Below are 21,069 nucleotides of genomic sequence, written 5' to 3' on the forward strand. Positions count from 1 at the left end.
GGTAAAGAAATCATCTAACTACATTTTCCTGGAATTCCCTTTGTTATGTGACTATACATTAGTGTTTGCCAATAAGAAAAATTCACATGACATTTTGGTAGGCAGAAATGATTTGAGAAATCAGCGTGGCCACACCGGTGGCCAGAGGTAAGTTACATAGTTGATTGAGAGTTTTATGAAACTCAAGAGTTGCAGCAATTTCCTGGTGAACTTTTTATAACTACTTTACTTTAGAATTTCAAGATGTTTCTCTGATATTTTGACTGCACCCTTCTTAATCTTCCCTTTCTCAGTTAATCCTTAATTCCTACATTAAAATAGTATTACATATTCTACATAGAATCCAATATTTTACATATTCTATATCCTACATAGAATACAATACTCTATATATTTTATATTCTATATAAAATATTCCTGCATTACTTAGAATAACTGTGTTTTCCTTTCCTAACAAATTGTGGTACAGGTGGAGATCTAGTTAAATAAAAGCAAAGAGATTCTAGCCTGGTTGGTTATAAAGTACCTTCAAAGATCAAGAATCAGGGTGGATTGGGTAAAGAAAAAGATAAAAAAGGGGCACCTAGGTGGTTCAGTTGGTTAAGCATCCAACTTCGGCTCCGGTCATGACCTCGTGATTCATAAGTTCCATCCCTACCCTGGGCTCTGTGCTGACAGCTCAGAGTCTGGAGCCTGCTTCAGACTCTGTGTCTCTCTCTCTGCCCCTCCCCTGCTGGTGCTCTGTCACTCTCTTTCTCTCTCTCTCAAAAATAAATATTTTTTTAAAAAGAAAAGAAAAAGACAAATAAGAAAGAGAATCCATGCATTTATTGCCCAATAAAATAATACAGCAAATCCCAAGGTCCAACATGAGAGGACATACTTCCCCATAAAATACCCAAGAGTAATTTTTCCTTGTGTTACAAAGAGTAAGTGGGACAGTTGGTAATTGTAAGATGAAATAATATTGTATCAACTTCAATTTCTTGATTTTGATCATTGTACCGTGGTCAGGTAAAGAATATTCCTATTCTTTGACACACTGAAGTTGTTATGTTTTGCAACTTACTCTCAAGTGATTCAAAGAAATCAGATGGCATTTAAAAAAATGAAAGAAAAGTAAACTGGAATTCCCAACCTTACCTAGCAGAATTGAAGAGCCCACCTGTTGTGTGTCAATGGAGGCCAATTTGGGAACCCAGCTTCTACCACGATATTATAGTAACAATGCACTGCTTTCTTGCCCTTACCCCTGCCAAAGTGGAATCAGAGAAGACAAGCTCAAATGGAGGGTTTGGATAAGATCTGGTTTGTCATAACATAGTGCCCAAAATGTCCATGTTTTCCTGAGAAAAAAAAAAAATTCATGCCAACACCAGAAAGATCTCGAATTGAATGAAAGAAGAAAATCAATAGATGCCAACACGGAGATGACAGTGATGTTAGAATTATTTGACAAATGTTGTAAAGCAGCCATCATAAAAAGACTTTAATGAGCCATTATGAACACAGATGAAATACATGAAACAAAGAAAGTACCAGTGAAGAAGGAGAGGTCCCGGCAAGGAATATAAAATACACAAAGAACCAAAATTTTAGCACTTAAAAATACAACAACTGAAATTTAAAAATGGATAGATTCAAAGGTAAAATGGAGGAGACAGATTAATTAGTGAACTTTCTTTTTAAGTTTATTTACTTATTTAGAGAGAGAGTGAGAGAGAGCAGGAGGAGGGGAGGAGAAGAGAGAGGGAGAGAGAGAGAATCCCAAGCAGACTCTGCACTGTCAGCATGAAGCCTGACATGGGACTTGAACTCACAAACTTTGAGTTTGTGATCATGACCTGAGCCAAAACCAAGAGTCAGGTGCTTCATCAACTGAGCCACCCAGGTGCCCCTAATTCGTGAACTTTAAGACCAACGGAAATTACCCAATCCAAAAACAACAGAGGAAAATAGACTGAAAAAAAAATGAGCAAAGCCTCAATAACCTGTGGGAATAAAAAGAAAAAAATCTAACATTGGTGTCTCTGGGGTTCTAGAAGAAAAGGAAAAAAGGGTGGGACTAAAAAATTACTTGAGGAAATAATGTCTGAAAATTTCCCAAGTTTGTCCCCCCCAAAATTAACAAACACAAAAATAACACATAAACCTCCAGATTCAAGAAGCTGAGAAAATCCTAAAGAGAAAAACCCCAAAGAAATTCACACCAAGACATCAGAGTCAAAGTCCTGAAAACTAAAGACAAAAAAATATTGAAAGCAGCGAAAGAGAGTTTAGAGCATACCTTTGTGAAAACCACCATTCAAATTACAATGGATTTCCCAGCAGAAATTATAGAGGCTAGAAGGAAATGGCAGAACATTTTTCAACTGCTTAAATGAAGTGTCAACCTAGAATCCAATGTCCAGTGAAAATATCCTTCAGGGGAAAAGGGAAATCAAGACATTCTCAGAAACAGGAAAACAAGAGAATTTGTCATCAGAAAACCAGCAAAAAGAAGAAAGAATTTCTCTAAACAGAGAATAAATGATAAAAGAAGAAATCTTAGAATATCAGGAAGAAATAAAGTATATGGTAAGCACAAATATAAAGACAAATACAAATTTGTATAAAATACAAACAAGACTTTCTTCCTCTTGAATTTTTAAAAGTATTTTTCACAATTGAAGCAAAAGTTACAATTCTGTTTAATATGGTTGTCAATGTATGTAGAGAAAATATTTCAGAAAATTATATTTTAAATGGGGGAAGGTTAAGAAATACAGAGGGAGATAAAGTTTGTATACTTCACTCAAACTTGTTAAATGATGCCAGTAAATAGTGGTAAGTTATGCATATGTGATGTAAAACCTAGAGCAACCACTAAAACAGCTATACAAAGAGATAAGATTGTAAAAAACAAAAGATACAGAAAAATAAAAAAGGAATTATAAAAAAATGTTCAATTAACCCCATGAATGGCAGGAAAAAAAAGAAAACATAAATTTAAAAAAACAGAAAAATAAAGCAAAAAATAAAATGACAAACATAACCCTAAGATATCAATAATTATAAAAAAATGTAATGGTCCAAATGAATTAATTAAAAGACATTGGCAGAAGAGAAAAGAAGAAGAAAGTGGTAGAAATCACCATGCTGATATTAAAGCTTTATATATATATATATATACCTATATATAGATATATATATATATATTAGTGTAGGTATATATATATACCTATATCTATATATAGGTGTATATATATATATATATACACATATAGATATAGATATAGATATAGATATAGATATAGATATAGGTATAGGTATATACCTACACTAATCAAACACCTCCACTATTGGTGGAAGAATAGAAACATAGACCAACAGAACAGGATAAAGAAGTAAGAAATAGAGTCACAAAAAATATGCCCAACTGTTTTTTGACTAAAGTACAAAAACAATTCAATGGGGAAAAGCCATGCTTTTAAACAAATGGTGCTGGAATAATTAGATATCTATAAACCAAAAAATTTTTAGAATAAAAAATAAACTTCAATATAATCCCCACATCTCACACAAAAATTAACTCAAATCGATCACAGACTGAAATGGAAAATGAAAAACTATAAAATTTTATTTAAAAAATAGGAAAAAGTCTTCGGTATCCTAGGGCAAGCAAGAATTCTTATAATTGACACTAAAAGCATGATCCATAAGAAGAAACAAATGACAAAATGGAATTCATCAAAATTAAACTTTTGATCCAGAAAGACCCTATTAGGGGATAACAGAACAAGGATACAGACTGGAAGAAAATCTTTGCAAACCACATATACAACAAAGGACCATTATCCTGAATATATAAAAACTCTCAAAACTCAACAGTAAAAACAAACAACCAAGCACATGGAAGATGTCCATCATCATTTGCCATTAAAGAAATGCATATTAACACCAGGATGAGATATCACTACACACCTATCAAAATGGCTAAAATAAAAAAACAGTGACACCACATGCTTGAGAAGATGCAGAGAAACTGGATCACTCATACGTTACTGCAGGGGGAATGGAAAATGGTACAGCCACTCTGGAAAATAGTTTGGCTATTTCTTTAAAAATGAAACATGCAATTACCATATGAACCAGTAATTGTACTCCTGGGCATTTATCCCAAAGAAATGAAGGCTTGTAATCATTCCAAACCTTATATGTAAATGTTTACGGCAGTGTATTAGTTTGCTAGTGCTGCCCTAACAAAGCACTACAAACTGGGTGGCTTTAACAACAGATGTGTATTGTCTCACAATTTGGGAGGCCAGAAGTCCAAGATCAAAGCGTCAGAGGATCACTTCCCCCATGGAGGGTTGTGAGAGAGATTTTGTTCCATGCCTCTTGCCTGGCTTTTGGTAGTTGTCTGCAGTTCTTGGTGCTCCTTGACTTGCTGAATCATCACCCCAATCTCTGGCTCCATTTTCAGGTGGTATTGACCTTGTGTGCATCCCTGCGTCCAAATTTATCCTTTCACAAGAACACCTGTTCATCTCAATGACTTCAATTTAAACTTGATTAACCCTGTGAAGACCCTATCTCCAAATACAGTCATATTCTGAGGTACTGGGGACTAGGACTTCAACATAGGAATTCTGGGGAGACACAATTCAGTTCACAATAAGCACCTTTATTTGTAACAGCCCATTCCCGGAAGCAACTTAGATGTCTTTTGGTAGGTAAATATTTAAACAGGCTTTCTTGATCTATACCATGGAATATTACTCAGTAATGAAAAGAAAAAATGTTGATACATGCAACAATCTGGATGACTTGCCAGGTCATTATGCTAAGTGAAAAAAGGAAATCTCCAAAGGCTTCTTAACATACTGTGTGGCTCCATTTATATAACATTCTTCAAATGACAAAATTGTGGAAATAGATAACTGATACGTGGCTGCCAGGAATTAAAGAGGGGTTGGGGCAGGAGAGAAGTGTGTGCAGCTAAAGAAGGAAAAAGGTGGATCCCTGTGGTGATGAGATGTTCTGCATCATGACATGAAAATCAATATCCCAGTTGTGATACTGTACTGGGCAAAAGTACACAAGAACTCTCTGTGTTTTTTTCTTACAACTGCATGCCAATTTAATATGATCTCAAGATGAACTTTTAACCTAAAGAAATAAAATGTTTTTTTTTTTAAGTTTGTGCTGGTTTTCCTGCATTATTGTAATCAAATGTGATAAAAACAGAAGACTTAGAAAATAAAGAATAATATGTGGAGAAACATTTTAAAATCGTTCGTAATCCAACATAAGGTTGTTGTTTCTATTTTTTTTGTTGTTGTTGTTTTTAAAAAAAATTTAATGCTTTTTTTATTTTTGAGAGAGAGAGAGAGAGAGAGAGAGACAGAGACAGAGCACGAGCAGGGAAGGGGCAGAGAGAGAGGGAGACACAGAATCTAAAGCAGGCTCCAGGCTCCAGGCTCTGAGCTGTCAGCACAGAGCCCGATGCAGGGCTCAAACTCATGAACTGTGAGATCATGACCTGAGCCAAAGTCAGACCCTTAACTAACCGAGCCACCCAGGTGCCCCAAGGTTGTTGTCTCTAAAAAGTAATGAGTTACAATATGTATGTAAACTACATGACATCTGGGATCAGCCTGCCGCTTAAAGTGTAGGTAAGATTGAGTTAAATGCATCCTTACTCACATGTCCCTTTCAGTGTCCCGTGAAAATCAAAACAGTTTCCCCAGATTCCTGTGCTTGCCTGGAGGTAGGAGTAGAAAGTGTTTCAACCTCATAGATACGTGTGTTTCTAAAGTCCTTCTTTGGCAGAATCAGTTCCATGTGTGAATCATTTGCCAGATAGGCTCATGACATTTTCAAAGCTGCAGCCCAGCCCCTTCCATGAAGCTCCACTCTCTTGAGATAGGTGGGTCCTTAGTGGGTTTTACCAACCATCAAAGAAAGGTGGCCAAGGAGAGGAGTACATCACACCAACGAAACACATTCAAATTAAACACCAGATTCCTTTGCACTAGTAAGCCTTGGCTTCACCCACAGATGGGTATTATAACTGCCCCCTTTTCTCCTGAGGCCTTCAGCCTTATGCCACCTTTGAATGTCCTGTCTTTTTCTTCTTACCCCCTCACTTTTCTCCCCCAATTCCCAAGTCCCTGTTCATCATTTATTCAAAGGAGTTTAGCCTTCTCTCTTGTTATCTTGGTTCTTGGTAGCTCAGAACCTCTGAGTATCACTTTCTCACTAAGCAGCTTGTCAAGGATTTTTCTAGCCCGAGATATTTTCTTCCTTAAGAAAACTCCTTGTGCCGTTTGTTAAGAAAACCCATTTATTTCCCTTACCATGCACTTGCTCAGGGGATATGGGCTAGCCCTGTGTCAAGGGACATAGCTAGAGACAGAGGTGGTCAGTTATCCTGATCTTCGGTTTCTCTGAATCATTTCTAACATTGGCCTCTTCAAAGTTGGTTCTCTTTGGGGGAACGAAGGCATCACAACAGTAATTCCATAAAATATAATAATGCTAATAAGGATATCTGTGGCATTCTTCCTTCTTTCTTGTTAACCAAACCCCAATATTGCCTGAGCAGCAATATGCCGAATTCATTGGATTAATCACGATAGGTACTACGGGCTAAATTGTAGTCCCCCAGAACTCAGACCATATTGAAGTCCTAGTCCCCATTACTTCAGAATGCGACTACATTTGGAGAGAGAAACTTTAAAGAGGTAATCAAGTTAAAATGAAGTCATTAGGATGGCCCCTAATTCATTCTGACTGATACCCTTATAAGAAGAGGAGATTAACACCTAGTGTGTCACATAGAGGAATGACCATGTGGAGACACAGGTAGAAGACAGTCATCTACAAGCCAAGAAGAAAGGCTGCAGACAAAAACAACCCTTCTAACACTGATATTGGATGTTTAGCTTCCAGAAACATGAGAAAATAAATTTCTGTCGTGTAAGCTCCCCAGTCTGTGGTACTTCGCTATGGTAGCTCTAGGAAACTAATACAATGGGTCAAAGTCAGTCATGGAAATTTGTTTTTATTTTGCATATGGCCCAGCTATAGAAAATTAGATATAACAAGAAGTCTTTTAGGACTTTCAAAGAAGCCTCCTATGTTGCACTTTAGATGTTATTCTAGGAAGACATGATGCTTGGAATGGTAACAGCCATCTTGAAAGCATGGAAGAAAGAAAAAGGAAATTCCACAGACATTGATCTTAACCTTTGACATTGATGAGTTGCTGACCCAACGCCAGAACTGCTAATCTCTGGACGCCTTGCTTTGAAACTTTTATTAATAAATCTGAATCCTTTGAATGAGTTTTGACAGGGTCACTCTTTTTTTCAGCCAAAAACATCAAAACTGTCACATTTCCAAGAGTTACATTCATTGTTTTCACATGAAGTCAGTTCAATCCTTTGTCTGAAGTCTGGAAGACTCAGTCTCAGAGGTAATATTAGTAAAGCAGGTAAAATTAGTAAATCAGAAGAATGACTTTCATCACTTTAGAAAAGTAGAGGGGAATGAACTAGAGGTACAATAGGAAAATGCCATTGTATTTAAATTGTATCTAAAGTCATGTGGTAGAAAGTATCCCCTTCCTAGCCTTGCCATATTAATTCTTTATTCAAGAGACCTTTACTGAGTGCTGTCTACTTACACTGCGCTTGGTGCCATTTCCACTGAAAGGGATATTAGGCTTATTTATACTTTTTCCTGACTCTGGTTCAAGATTGTTTATTGTGTATATGGAGACTAAATATTTTAGCCAGACCCATTTGGCTGACGAATCGGACCAAAGGGGTGAGGTCAAAGCTGGCCTGTTGCCTTTGGCTCTAAAAGCAGCCGGGCACTGTCCTTTTCACTTTCTGCCCCACGCCATGATAGACTCCACCTTTCAGAGGAAAAGCATCAGTCCCGTCAGAAAATACCCGAAGAAACAATGTCACATGGCACCGTGAGTCGGGAACCGCCTTGGGGAAACTGTGCGAAGTGAGTGTCTGCTCCAGGCAGCGGCCCACAGGCACAGGCTGCTTTCCAGAGGGCAGTACAGCTCGTGAAAGCATGCTGGCGCCACTAAGACATGGTCAACTGCCACTCTCCCAGGAGCCTTTGCTGCTCCAGAGGTGGGGCGGCAGCTGACACAATTGGTGGCGAGTTCAATCATCCTTCTGAACCAAGCAATTCATGGCTGGCGTCGGGAGGGGAAAGTAAAATAAGCCTTGGGTTTTTGTTTTTGTGCGTACGTGTGTGATGACAGCCAAGGAATCCTTATTTTCTTTCCAGGTGCCCAATAACTGAAAAGCCACTACTGAGGGTGCCAATGCTACCATCTCGGTATTGTTGTTGCCCCACTGAGGGGTGGGTAGGGGCTGGCAGTCAGACAGACGGTGCTTTAATTGGTCTCCTCCTGGAAGGGAAAGAGCCAAACGTTTGCGGGATGCTTCTTGGAGCCAGTTTCAGAGTAATAAAAGTGCATCTTTGATACACAGAGAGTTTATGTTCTTCATAAAAATGCTAATTGCAATCTTCGCAGAGAGCAGTGGCAAGAATGCTTTTCCCCTTAGGCTTTTCAATAGGGATACGGTTGTGCTATGTGGGTGACCTTGTATTCACTAACTAGGGACAAGGCTTCAGTCCTCTCCGCAGCCTTTCGAAACCTGCTGTAAGGATTCCATCACTGTGCGTCTGAGACCATTCAAACTCTTTTCATGGAAAACTGGAAAGCGATCTATTTGTTTCTTTAAAAAAAAAAAAATCTCTTAATACAAATACACAGAGGGAGCTTAGAATATTTTTCCCTCAGTGAGTATGTTTTTCCAAGGTCAATTTGGAGGTTCTTCCTATTTGGCTGAGAAAAACTGGGGCCCCGGTAAAGGCATCCACAGCTCTCTCTCTCTGTGGCTTGGAAACCTTCCCCACCTACAGATGCTACAAGAAGTTGCTGATGTTTTTCCAGGGCCCCACTGTTTGCTTCTCTCGCTACAGAGAAGGAAGACAGGGTGATGAGTGAGGTTTTATTTGTCCTGCAGGATGACTCATTCAGCAAGAGTTTCTGACCCAGAATTCTCATCTTTCTTTGCTCTCTCCGTCCCCAACCCCCAAGCTTCTTTTATATTTTGGTCCTTGGGCAGGTTTCCATTGACCTTCTCTTGCCATCCTCTCCCTCAAATCTCAAAAAAATAATAAGTTTTTTTTTTTAAGTCCAACTTCCCACAATTGCATTCAATTTACTCTGGGAACTCGTTTAAAGGGCAGGGGTTTTGAAATATGATCAACAAAATAATCAGTTCTGGGTTACATTAAATAGCATCCTTCCAGACTGACCTAAGACTTGAGAGGGAAAACAGCTCCCTCCAATCCCTCCCACCATGAGCTGGACTCTATGTCTCAAAAACTTTGTATTGAATGGTTCCCAAAATGATGTCTGCCTTTCCAACAGGGAGAGTGCAAAGTCTTTCTCAGAACCCAGTCTCATCTTTGGCCTAGCTGCAGGCAGGTGTTACTAAATAGCCTGACGCTCCTCTCGTACTCACAATGTCTCCACAGCAGACCTTCTGTGCTCTCAGGAAGGCTGGTCTTTCTTTGCAAAGGGGTGGGGTGAGAGGGACACTCAATGTAAGGGAATCAAAACATAGTAGACTAACCGGACCGAAACATTACAGCATCTAACCAATTTTCACTGCAGCCACACAAATCCAGGGGACCAAATATTGAAATTTGCCTTCATAAGATCCAATTTCTAACATCTCTTCTAATTCGTTACAACATGCACAAGACGCTATTCTTTCAACTTTGTCCTTCCCCATCTGTAAACTGGAGAGAGAAAGAAGGAACACAGAGCAGTGGATTCTTGTGAAGGTGCCACTGTCCAGCTGTATAATACCCTTTTACCCAGGTCACATACTAAATAGTCATATGGAACCTATCTGTTCTGTGAATGTGGCACAGTCCAGACCGAGGAGCCAGGGTTACTAGGAGCTTCGGGGGACCGCAGCTGACAGGAGGTAGTCTCTACCCCAGGCAAGAGGGCCCAAGGCCGGGAGAGATCAGCCAAATCAAAGGCAGTGTGTTAGGGAAAGCAGGGCTTTTAACTCAAGGAAGATGTGCTACAAACACCACATTTAGATCACGGCTAGTGTCACAGAACCACGTGTTCACAGCCAGATTGATCAGTATCAAATGCTCCGATGTTCTAAAGATATGAGTGAACAGGTACCTAAGGGTGGAACGAGGGGATGGAAAGCTGGTGAACATGTTACACCTCGGCGAGGACTGAAAAGATCTGGCTAGAGATTTTGAATTCTGCACTGATGAAGGTGTCTTCTATTAGCCAAGTAAAGAACAGCTGGGTGTGGTAAGGTGAAAAGACGGTAAATACAGGGAGAAGGAACCATGATAGCAAGAAGGTAGTCAGCATGGTGTGAGGGAGAAGCACAAGACTATACAAATGAGGAACGAATAAATGACATGAAAGAAGTAGGTGACAGCAAAGGGCATTGATGACATTTGAGGGAAAGTGACACAATTAGATAAATATGGCAACAGTATGTTGCAGGATTTGGGGAGAGTAGGAAGACAGAGAAACCTGTGACTTACCCTGTTTTCCTCCTAAGCATTCTGTTTTATAATTAATTTTTTTTTCATCTCTGTCATTATTTTTTTTATTATATGAAATTTATTGTCAAATTAGTTTCCGTACAATACCTAGTGCTCATCCCAAAAGATGCCCTCCTCAATGCCCATCACCCACCCTCCTCTCCCTCCCACCCCCCATCAACCCTCAGCTTGTTCTCAGCTTTTAAGAGTCTCTTATGCTTTGGCTCTCTCTCCCACTCTAACCTCTTTTTTTTTCTTTTTTTTTCCTTCCCCTCCCCCATGGGTTTCTGTTAAGTTTCTCAGGATATAATTTAAAATTTTTAATGTTCTTTTTAATGCATCTTTCCCTAAGAAAGCAGGTACAGATCTTTTTTGTCTTGTACACTCCAGTGTCCCCAGCACCTGCTAGTCACCTAGCATGTAGGAAGTATCTAAACAATTTGTGTGTTCAATCAATGAGTATACGGATAAATGAATATAAAGCTTAAAGAAACCTCGGGTAATGACAGGCAGGATAGAAGCAGGAACAAATCCATGCGAGTCTCATGAGGTGTTAAAACCAACAGCACGTGGTAACAGACTAGATTCGGGGCCGCTGGAGGGAGTAGTCAGAGGTGAGAGATTTAGGAACGAAGTGTCTGAGTGAAGGATGCTGCTTTGGGTGGGAATAGAAAGTGACATTCCCAGGAGCCAGAGTGGGGCCAGGTCCAGATGGAAATGCAGTTGGCTTTGGTCTTGCTGAGTTAGGATAGTGATGGCTATCTTGCTGATATGTCCAGAAGAGCTGAAAATACAGACTGGGGGCTCAGAAAAGAGGTCAAAGCTGAAGAGAGAGCTTTGATTTTACCTGTGGAAAGGCACAGGTAAAAGCTGTGGGCAAGGATGAACTTGTCCAAGAAAGCGGGCAGAGACGAGAAAGCAAACAAAGACAGAGCCTTAGGGAGGGTGGCAGGATGAGCCAGTGTCTGAAGTTTATGAACCACGTCTTGATCTCCTGATTCAGTTATCTGATCTCTTATTCATCGGCCAACCCAGAAAACACCACAGATCTTTGTCTGGCCCAAGGAGAGAAGGCCTTTAAATGCACGCTGCATTCCAACCATTAACTACAATCACCAGCTTTTGCATCAACCATTAACAGCTAGAAGCCTCTCTGAGATTGCCACTCGAGGCTGTACGTTGCGAACTTATTTTTCCCTCTGATGCTGTTTAGCTTCTGATGATGTTATTAAAATGAAAGAATTTTTTTTAATGAGCTGGAAGGGAATCCACTTAACCAAATTGTTTGTAAAAGGAATAAAACACACCAAGACTCTCTGCTTTGCACCATCCACCAATATAGGATCCTGCAAGAACCTTCTTATGTAAATATTTACAAGGAGGGTAAAAAAGGAAAGTGGTTTGGGGAGCCACCAGATGGAATAATACAAGAACAAACTTGCATGCAGTCAAAATGGGCTGTAGCAATAACTGGGCACCCTCTCAGGAATCTACTATTGCCTGGGGGCTGAGGAAGAAAGAATATAGAATAAAAGAAATAGCAGCTCCCGCAGAGCGTCTCCGGAGCCCCATTTTAGCTACTCTCCGAAAACTGGGTTTTCGTTTTTATTAAAATCTTCAAAACCTAATTATAATAAGGTCTCTAATACTAATGTTTATGGATTGAGTCATTATCCATCAGTCTTCTATAACCAACCTCTAGTGTCTCCCCAAGTCTCTCGGAAGATGCCATTTTGGTGTCTTGGGGGCTGGTGAACAGGAGTTCATCATCTTCCTCTTGGGTTGCCTTCCCCAAGTCTGGTCTCCTTACATTTCATTTCTGAGGTTGCTGTCTGTTCATGCCGCTACCCATGAGCCTGTGATGCCTTCCCAGTTTCTCTGTCTGCCTCATATGGCCTATTTACAAAGAAAGGATCATTAAGATAAATAAATTGTATAACGTCTCTGTGACTGCTTTCCTGCCCTCCCCCACCTCTACCTGGGCTCCCCAACCCAGAGAACATTTGAAGCAAACTTGACTCACGATGCATTTTGCAAATAAACCACAAAATAACATGATTGTAAAAATGTTAGCTGCAAAAGTAATAAATAAGGAAATAAATAAGTGTGTAACCACAGAGGCTTGTCTGGCTCCTCAGCCCTCTGACCACAGAGGCCCTCTGCTGTCTGTCCTCACTAAGGGGGAGGCCAGGAAAGTGGGAGAGCACTTCATCCTTGCCCACAGGCCTCATAGGTGGAAGTTACATGGAGAGAGGACTTTTTCTTTCTTTGCAAGGTAGATAGTTCTATGGCAAAGCTACCCAACAACTGAAAACATTATCAGAGAATGGAAGACGTGGGCTTCTTGCCTCCATCGTTTCAGATTCACTTACCATTTTTGAGCATGTAATAGGGGTCAGGCTCTGGGCCTGGATAGGTTCATGGTACATCTCTTTAGTAACCCTAGGAAGTGGATAGGATTAGTCCCAATATGCAGAAGCGGAAAGTGAAGCCCATCACTTTCCAATGTAGAGGTCAGCCTAGAACATTTCGCAGATGCTATGAAATCTCCATAATGATTGGAATGAATGAAGGAGTAGAGGAGAAACGTGTGTGATTTTTTCTGTCCTATTTTCGGTCCTGACTTTTTAGACCCCCTCATTTACAAAGATTTTGGGATTAACACACTAAAGTCTAAACAGGAGGCTTGCCAAGTTTTTTTTTACTTACTTTTACTTTGAAATCCTGATTGCCCAAAACCCCTCTTCACCTGTGGGGTGGACACCTGCGTGGCTGAAGGATTCTGCCAAGGACATGACCAGTTCGGCCCAACCAAAGATAAAATGGAGGTTGAAAGCTGGGCCTGAAACCAGATAATAGAGGGAAAATCTTCAGTTCGGGCCCAGAATCCAGTGTTCAGCAATATTTTATGCCCCAGGACAGTGTTTAACTATTGGGGAAGGAAAAGAGAGCCATTGTTATTTAATATTTACAATATACCAGGCACTTTGGTCAGAGCCCCTGAGTCACACAACCTGAAAGGAAGCCCTATTCACATCATGGTCCTATGGATGGTGCCCCTCCCCCAGTGTTGTGTAGTACACGTGACCTGTCAAGCATTTCAAGATACCCTTTCTTCAAGGAGACACCCAAACAAACAAAAGACAAACAAAAACAAACAAAATCCAAGAAAAACACAACCTCAAATAAGCAACAATCAAACAATGGAGACAGACGTGTATGCAAATGATAATCAGGGGTTAGGAGTAGAGATAAGTGCAGTTATAGGCTGAAAATGGAACCACCATTCAGTTGACCAATCTCACATCAATTAATGTCTTTGATTTTCACAACTCCATGAATAAGGGTTATTTTCCATTTTCTAAATGAAAAAACAGAGGTTCAAAGAAAAAATGTGATTTTTCTGAAGTACCCATCTCTTAAGTAGGAAGCTAAGTCCAGTACCCAAGTCCCTAGGCCATGCCTCAGAGCTCTTCCCTGCTCCTCACCGCCATATTGGAAATGCCTCAGAAGAGGGACCAAAAGCAGCTCAGTATGCCAGTATCTGGAGGGGGCTGCTGAAAGCCACAGTCAGGAAAGAACCAGAAGAAACCTTAGGAACATGGGAGGCACAAAGATTACAAGGATACTGGAAGGAGAGTGTATGACAAAAAATGACCCACAGCATCTTGGACTTATTAAACATCAAATCAAATCATTCCTTCTCTAGGATGTAGCATCCCAGATGGGGAAGGTTTATGATTTTAATACAAATGTTATCGTAACTTAGTCGGGATACAACTCTTTCAAAAATCCATTACGTGTTTGTCTATATTCTGAAACAAAGCACAAAAAATGCAATTTAGCCTTTTTGGGAGGAGTGGACTACAGGCTGTCACATTCTTCACTGAACTCTAATGCACAATGACATTCTAGAGGACTCTAAATTTAAGGGACTCTTGACCTCCACACTCAGTTCAGATTGCAGCGATTTTTTTTTCATGCTTGTGGATTTGTGGGAGGGCTTTGTTTTTTGTTTTTCTGTCTCCTCTCCTCTTACTAAGCCATCAACCTTGTACTTCTCTCCATTTTCAGTAGCCTGCCCGTGCCAGCACCTTCTCCCACTTTTAATTTGCTGTGTTTGGTCTCATATGTATTTGTAGGTAACCAAATTTGTTATTAGTCTGTATAAATTAAAATTAATCAAGCTCTGAGTAAAGGACTATAGCCCATCAGCAAACTAGGTCAACATTGGTGCATTAAGTTTGAGCCCTTCTTGTGGCTGTATCCATGTCCTGTGCTTATTTGCCAGGTTTACTTGTATTTGTTCAGTGAATGGCCTTTAAGACCCGACTTAAGTAAAACTTCCTTCAGAATCCTGTGAATCCCCAGCCGAAATTACTTCTGCCTCTGAACTCTCAAACTAGTACATGTGTCTTGGGGGGATGGGTCGTCACCAATGCCTATCTTGGGTTTGTTGTCAGTGGGGCTTTTCCCTTTAATAAAAGTAAAGTTTAAAGACAGGATTTGTATTTTATTTGTCTTAAGATCTTCTGCCAACCAAGGCTTTGTACATAATTAAGACACAGAGACTGTCCTTAAGGGGATTTTATCCTAGTAGAAGGGGCAAATGGGAGGGGGGGAGAAGGCAGAAAGAGTTGAAAGGGAAGGAAGATAAGGATAAATGTGGAGAAGGGGAGGAAGAGAAAAAAGAAGTAGAAGACCCTCTAATCCCTTAGCTTAGTCCATTTTCCCAAACAAATTAGGAGCCACTTCTGGCATTTCCTGAGTTTCTCGCTAAAATCTGTCCCGTGACCGTCCACAAATGCAGACAACTGCTATCAGAGCCAGGACGGAGGGACCAAACACAAGCACCCAGATGTGCCCCCAAACCATGCCCACCAGAAAGGACACCGAAGGCCAGGAGGCCCCGCTGCTGGGAGGCTTGTGGGAGGAGGGAGCAGCCCCAGCTGGCAGGAGACGCTGTGGGCTCTGCCCTTTCCTGCCTCGCCACAGCCTGGCTCCACAGCACCAAGTGAGCATGTCCTGGAGTGAACTCATCCGAGGCCCTCCTGCTTTCGGACAGGTATTCAAATGAGTGAATGTTTTATTTTAAAAGACTTTGTTTAAAAATACGGTCTCAGAACTTTCTCTGTTCCTCCTGCTCTCATAGTCCCCAAGGTCAGTATAAGAGAACTAGCCCAGTTTGAAATCAACAAAATCAAAGCAATTTAACATTGGTTGGACTCCCAAATATATACCCTATGAATATTCTGCTTTGGAACTTTCCACAACCTGTCTTCTCCAGATCAGTGGTCGAATGAATTGTCATGTTCTGGTGACATGAATTTTGATGCATAACAGTACCTTCCCATGTGTGTATGGTGTTGCCCCATAAGGCGTTAGCCTTCGTAAGTTCTCTTGGCTTTGATTGATAAGGCTGCTGTAGTGGGTGCTACATGTTGTTTTGGCCTTCTTAGCACCTATTTTCTCCTATTCTGGCAATCACTTTTCCTTTAGAGAACCACCCCTCCCTCTCAATCCATGTGGTATATGAGGAACTGACCTTATTCCTCTCAGCTCCCAAGCTTGGTCAATCAGCACATCTAACCTCACTGGCCACACTAACCAAATAAGAGATGGGCACGTACCCCTGTCAGTCCACTGAGAGTTGATTGTGGATTTTTTGTCAAAATTACTTGGGGGGGGGGGGTGGGGAAGAAAACCAACTTTTGGTTAAGGTTTTTTAACTGATAGCATATAAATGTGCAGCTGCTGAGAAACACTAACAAACAGATGCCTGATAAAGAAGCCAACACAGAGAAAAGCAGAGCTGATAAAAGCAGAGAAGCATTATTCTGATTTTCTTACTTGATACCTGTTGCAATTTTTCAGTTATGTACCCAATATGTGATTTATTGCTTAGTCTACTTTGTGTTGGGTTTCTGTTAGTTGCAACCAAAAGAGCCCTGGTTAATAGAGGTGCAGAGACAAATGTAATATAAAATTCCTATCTTCATAATGCTTTCTACTTTGCAAAGTACCATCAAATGCATTATCTCATTTAAATATCATAAAAGATTCAAAAGTTGGCCATAATTGGGCAAAAGGCATGAACAGACAATTTTCCAAAGAAGATATCCAGTTGACTAACAGACACATGAAAAGATGCTCGACATCAATCGTTATCAGGGAAATACAAATCGAAACCACAATGAGACACAACCTCACACCTGTCAGAATGGCTAACATTAATAACTCAGGCAACAACAGATGTTGGCGAGGATGTGGAGAAAGAGGAACCCTTTTGCACTGCTGGTGGGAATGCAAACTGGTATGGACACTCTGGAAAACAGTATGGAGGTTCCTCAAAAAAATCAGAAATAGAACTACCCTAGGACCCAGCAATTGCACTACTAGGTATTTATCCAAAGGATCCAAAATGCTGATTTGAAGGGGCGCCTGCACCCTAATGCTAATAGCAGTGCTATCAACAATAGCCAAAATTTGGAAAGAGCCCAAATGTCCGTTGACTGCTGAATGGATAAAGAAGATGTGGTATATATATACACAATGGAATTTTTTACTCAGTGACCGAAAAGAATGAAATCTTGCCATTTGAAATAACATGGTTGGAACTAGAATGTATTATGCTAAGTGAAATAAGTCAGCCAGAGAAAGACAAATATCACATGATTTCACTCACATGTGGAATTTAAGAAACACAACAGATGAATATAGGGGAAGGGAAGGAAAAATAATATAAAAACAGAGAAGGAGGCAAACCATAGAGACTCTTGAATACAGAAAACGAACTGAAGGTTGTTGGAAGGGAGGTGGGGGCGGGTGGAATGGGCTAAATGGGCGATGGGCATTAAGGAGGGCACTTGTTGGGATGAGCACTGGGTGTTACATGGAAGTGATGAATCACTAAATTCTACTCCTGAAGCCATTATTACACTGTATGTTAATTAACTTGGAGGAGAAGAAGAAGAAAAGAAGAAGGAGGAGGAGGAGGAGAAGGAGAAGAAGAAGTTGTTGTTGTTGGCGGCCATTATCATGCTCCCTATTTAAATCATGAGAAAATGGGGGTTAACAAAATTAGCCAAGCCCTGGTTGCTGGTAGGTAACAGAGCCAGACAGGCATCCGATGTTCCTACTCTGAATTCAGTAGCATCCATTCTTGTTCCAGAGCATTTACAATCAAGAACAGAAGACAAGCTGAGCCCATGTATAAAGTTGAACAGTCAAAGCCAGACAGTACATACAATGGTGAAATATACCTAATGAGGCAGCATTGTCTGTAAAATTGATGGTCTTTGGAATAAATGATCTGTGTGTCCAGAGGTGGGAGAGTGCTGAGGATTTGCAGCATTCACAGAAAGCATGGAGAAAGGACAGCACTGTTGTTAAACTTTTCCAGAGGATTTTAAGGCATTGGGATGCCTTTTAAGATCCAGAAAGCCTTTTAAAAATCTTCTAGTCCAGTCCTGTATGAAAGAAAGAGAGGAAAGAAAGAAAGAAAGAAAGAAAGAAAGAAAGAAAGAAAGAAAAAGAGAACAAACTGAACTGGTTAGAGAAATGGAAAAAGGGGCTTGTTGTTATTTTATTATTGGTCATTCATTTATCACCTATGCTGTTCCAGGCTCCATTTGTGTATATTATCATCAGTGCTCACAACACTGCAAGTCAAGTATCATTATCCCCATTTTCCTGATTTGGAAAATAAATCTCAAAGTTTCTTCCCTCGGTGTCTTTGTACAAGCTGTGCTCCTGTCTCAGATAGCCTTGCTTTTCTTATCTGAATGAGGAGCACCTACTTATCTTCTAAGACAGTCTGAAGACTCCTCTCACAGGGACTTTTCTGCCCTTCCCCACTCACTGGCCTCTCCCTGCATTCAAGCCCGGCCAGCAGCAAGGAAGCACCGCACTCACTAGAATTTGAGGTCTTCGTTCACAACTCTTCTCCCTTTACCACACTGCCAGTCCCTTGAGATTAGATGCTCAATCTAATCTGTTGGTCTTTGTACATCCGGTGCCTCCTTTAAAAGCTGGCACCAGAGCAGATGGGAAGAGAGAGAGAAGGGGAGAAGTGGAAACAGAGGACACAGGCTTAGCCTCCAGGGAATGTCCATAGTTGCAAAGCTGTGAAAGAACAGGAGGCGGCCAGGATGAAGGTGTTGGAGAAGAACCAGAGTAATGCTGGGTCTCAGGAAATGTTGGAGGAAAGGTTGTCAAAAGCATCAATGTGGCAGAGAGATATCAGAGAGTGGGACTAGAGAGAAGGTGAGGCAGTGGGGAGCCATGCTGGTTTTGCAATCAGCTCGTAATCCCTTAAAGGAAATTATCAGAGGGTTCGGATTTATCAAAAGACGTGCTTTTCTCTTTGGGCAATCTGGAGGATCTATGAAGTTGAGTAATGGTGTAATTATACTTCTCGGGCTGCTTTGCCTAAGTGACCCGGGTTGAAAGACCTCCAGGGCTTCTGGTTTCCATTTCCAGAGCAGGGACTAGTTGCAACAGATCGGCTCTCCTAGGGGAAAACCCACCACAATGATGGTGAAGCACATTTCACAGCCAAGGAAACTGGGATTCAAAACCAAAGTACAAACTGAACTAATAAGCTTCACAAGCGTTGATAGTTAAACTGACAGGTGAAAGATTCTTAATGTATCACTACACGAAATCTAGGGGCTTTCCCCCTAATTTTGGTTGTAGCACGAAAGGAGAAAAACCAGGCACTTCTGTATAATACTGTTCATGGTTACCATCAGAAACCCAGTCCTGGGTGGATCAGCCTTGGGTCTCTGTCCAGAGGGAGAAAAGAACAATGAGCCAGAAGACCTGATTTCAGCAGTTCCACTTATCAGATGTGTGATGGCTGGGCAAGACACTTCCCCTCCCTAAACCTCAATGTTCTTATCAGTGAAGTGGGTAATATAACAATACCTTCCCCACAGTGCTGGTGTGGAAATCTAATAGGACACTGGTCTTAAAAATTGTTTGTAAACTCTAAAATGCTATGCCGATACTATACATTTCCAGCACAAATAGAAATGCTCTTTTACCAGTGTTGATAAAAGGTGGAAACAAGCTCAAAGTTTGAATTCCTCAGCCCACAAAACTCAACCCTTTTCCATCTTTTTTCTGAATTTATGTTTCTCCAATCTCAGTATACCCATCTGCTGAGATAGGGACTTTCTTTTTTATTCTTTCACTACCTATTTAATGAATACCTATTACATGTTGGACATTATCCTGGGCACTGGAGATGTAAAGGAAGAACAATGGCAAAAATAATCATAGCGACTACCCAGTGTTCCTTGAGCACTCTCTATGTTGCAGGTTTTAAATCAGGCATTTGACATGTACTAACTCATTGAATCTTTGTAATGTCACTAAGGTAATATTTATTATCTTCATGTCACAGACGAGGACATTAAGACTTGAAGAGGTTCAGTAATTTGCCCCAAGTCACACAACGGGTCAACGGCAAAGCCAGGGCCAGAAGAAGGACTGACCTAGGTTACTTGTCCCTAAATCCTGTGCATTTGCCACTGTGCCAGACTGTCATGGTGGGCAGGGTCTCCACATGCCCAGAGCTCACAGGCTAAATGAGGTTGAAGACAGGTCAATAAGGAGTGGCAATACCTGCCTCCACAGGGGAGTACCTGGGAAGAGCAGCCCCTCCCAGAGAACAGAACTCTGTGAATCTGTTGATCAGTGCCCAGAGTCAGGATGGGATGCATGGAGGGCACCTAAGCCCAACCATGTGCTTTGAATACTGAGTATTTTTCTCTGAAATACTTATAGCCTTTTCGATCTCATCATAATACTACCCCTCGTGATTCTGCAGGATTTTGTGACCTGTTTACAAGGTATTTTACACTCATGATCTCATTTGATCCTCCCAAGAGTAATGTGATATGGGTGGGCCTGGGACAATTCTTCCCAGAACTGAGGAAACTGAGGCCCGAAGAGAGAAGGCTGCTGGTCCTGAGTCATCCACTTAGCAATGGCTAAGTGGAAACTGAGGAAATGAGGCCCAAAGAGAGGCCATTGGTCCTAAGGCATCCATTTAGCAGCGGCAGACCAGGGACTTCAAACCAGGTCATCAGACTGAGGTCCAGGTTTCACGAATGTCCGGCCTCGAGACAACATCATCTTCCTATCTTGGCCCAGAAGCTTTGACAAACTGAATTACCTCTTTGGTCAAACCTGCAGATGTGTCATAAGAGATCTCAGAGGAGGATTTTGAAGTTCTTCTTTCATATGTGTGTGTATATACACACACACACATATATTCATATGTTCATATATGAATATATACACATTTAAAAGTAAGCTACTTTGTATTTATAGAGTATCTTTTGTCACTTAATTCTAAACACTTCTAGGCTCAAAGTTTAGAGACTCTCAGGACTAATTAGCCATTGACGTGGATCCTCTCTGACCTTGTCTAATGTCATGATCTAATGT

General features: G+C 40.8%; 1 long non-coding RNA gene across 1 annotated transcript in view; it reads left to right on the forward strand.

The window, feature by feature from the left end:
* Positions 1-21,069, forward strand: part of LOC122230641 — a 41,238-nt gene that overhangs the window by 19,124 nt on the left and 1,045 nt on the right. The gene's annotated exons all lie outside the window — the stretch shown is intronic.

This window comes from Panthera tigris, chromosome C2 (genome assembly GCF_018350195.1).
Source record: "Panthera tigris isolate Pti1 chromosome C2, P.tigris_Pti1_mat1.1, whole genome shotgun sequence".
NCBI classification, from domain to species: domain Eukaryota; kingdom Metazoa; phylum Chordata; class Mammalia; order Carnivora; family Felidae; genus Panthera; species Panthera tigris.